Source organism: Cherax quadricarinatus, chromosome 9 (assembly GCF_038502225.1).
Source record: "Cherax quadricarinatus isolate ZL_2023a chromosome 9, ASM3850222v1, whole genome shotgun sequence".
Taxonomy (NCBI): domain Eukaryota; kingdom Metazoa; phylum Arthropoda; class Malacostraca; order Decapoda; family Parastacidae; genus Cherax; species Cherax quadricarinatus.
The window spans coordinates 16,154,311-16,156,301 of record NC_091300.1 but is presented as its reverse complement, the minus strand read 5'-3'; the positions used below and the strand labels follow the sequence as shown (position 1 = coordinate 16,156,301).

Genomic DNA, 1,991 nt, shown 5'->3' with positions numbered 1-1,991 from the left:
AGCTCCTGGCCTCGTCTCTTCGCTGGTCGCCATTAGATTCACTCTCTCTCTCTGCTCCATGAACTTTATCTATTCTTAAAGGTATGTATGGATCCTGCCTCAACTACATCATTCTCCATATTGTTCCACTTCCTGACAACTTTATGACTGAAGAAATACTTCCTAACATTCCTGTGACTCATCTGAATCTTCATCTGTGCCCCATCCCTGAAACATCCTGTCCCTATCTACCTTGTCAATTCGTCTCAGTATTTTATATGTCGTTATCATGTTATCCCTAACCCTCCTGACCTCCAATGTCATCAGGTCGATTTCCATTAACCTCTCCTCGTTCCGAGACCAGTCTTGTTGCAAACTTTTGTGCTTTCTCTAATTTCTTGACGTGCTTGATCAGGTGTGGGTTCCATACTGGTGGTGCATACTCTATTATGGGTCTGATGTACACGGTGTACAGAGTCTTGAACGATTCCTTACTAAGGTGTCAAAATGCTATTCATAGGTTTGCCAAGCGCCCATATGCTGCATCAGTTGTATGTGTGTGTGTGTGTGTGTGTGTGTGTGTGTGTGTGTGTGTGTGTGTGTGTGTGTGTGTGTGTGCGTGTGTGTGTGTGTGTGTGTGTGTGTGTGTGTGTGTGTGTGTGTGTGTGTGTGTGTGTGTGTGTGTGTGTGTGTGTGTGAGTACGACATAGGCGTTAACGATAATGATAATAGTGATAACTATGATAGCGATAAAGTTGATAAGTATAGGACAATTATAATAACGATATCGATAACGAGGATAACGACAATAATAATGATAATAACTAGAGTAATAATAGCTATAATAATAATGACAACTGATAACTTACTTTTTCAGTTATTTTTTTTCTCCAGTTGTTTTTATAGTTGTTATTACTAATTAATATTACCTATTATTATCATTACTGGGAAAGGAAGCTTTGGAACTCCGCTGAATCGTCGAAATATACAATATAATTTTAGCACATTTTTCTGATTTTTTTAATGTTTCCTTTAGTTAAACTTCATGAAAAGTGGCTGAAGTGGCTAGTGGTTTGTTTCAGCCAGACGTACCAGTATACACGTACTAGCACCATCGCTTCGTTGAACGCATGGCAATCACTGCTGGCAACACCATGGGAGGGATCGCTGTCAGTAGCACTGCTGACAGTTGTGACTCCCTGACCATGGAAGTCATTGACGGAATTCTTGCCTGGTTGGTTAATTGGGTCTAAACCCCAGTCGCTCACACGAGGGTCATGAACCACCAGTCATGAATATTCCAGTCCCTGAAATGAGGATTAAATTATCATTGTATATATACTGAAAGAGAGAGAGAGACACACACACACCGCTGGGTTAACATAGCTTGGCTGCCTCACTGGTTGGTCAATTAAAGCTTATCGACTCCTCAAAAGGACCTTTAAAGGTATATTTCACCTGTTCACCTCCAGTCAAGCATACTTCAATCCCTAAAATAGGGACAAAATAAGCTTATAGAGTATATATTCACAGAGAGACACATACCGTTATGTGTATATAGTAATAAACTTTACGACTTTGTGCGATATACAAATTGCAGTTTACTTGTAACAAAAACATTGTTAAGTACAAAAGAAAGGCACTAACAAGCAGTGCATTTAGGGCAGAAAAGGTAATGCCAACAGCATTCGGTGTTCCCAGGCGGTCACCCATCCAAGTACTAACCAAACTCAACGTTGCTTAACACCCCTGATTGGACGAGAAGCAGCGCGTTCAACGTGGTATAGCGGCTGTCGACCTTTCTAACATTCCCAGTACAAAAAATGCTTTCTGATTTAATAGATTTCCTTGAATTGTTCTAATTATTATTAAAAGTCTCACAAAAGAAGACACACACACACACACACACACACACACACACACACACACACACACACACACACACACACACACACGAGTGTGGATAAAAACAGTAGTACATCCTTAGAACATAATGTGGTATGGGACTAGTC

At 40.5% G+C, this 1,991-nt stretch overlaps 1 pseudogene; it reads right to left on the bottom strand.

Annotated features, from left to right (window-relative positions):
- Positions 1–1,655: 1,655 nt before the first annotated feature.
- LOC128686248 (5S ribosomal RNA) lies at positions 1,656–1,774 on the bottom strand (annotated as a pseudogene).
- Positions 1,775–1,991: the final 217 nt, after the last annotated feature.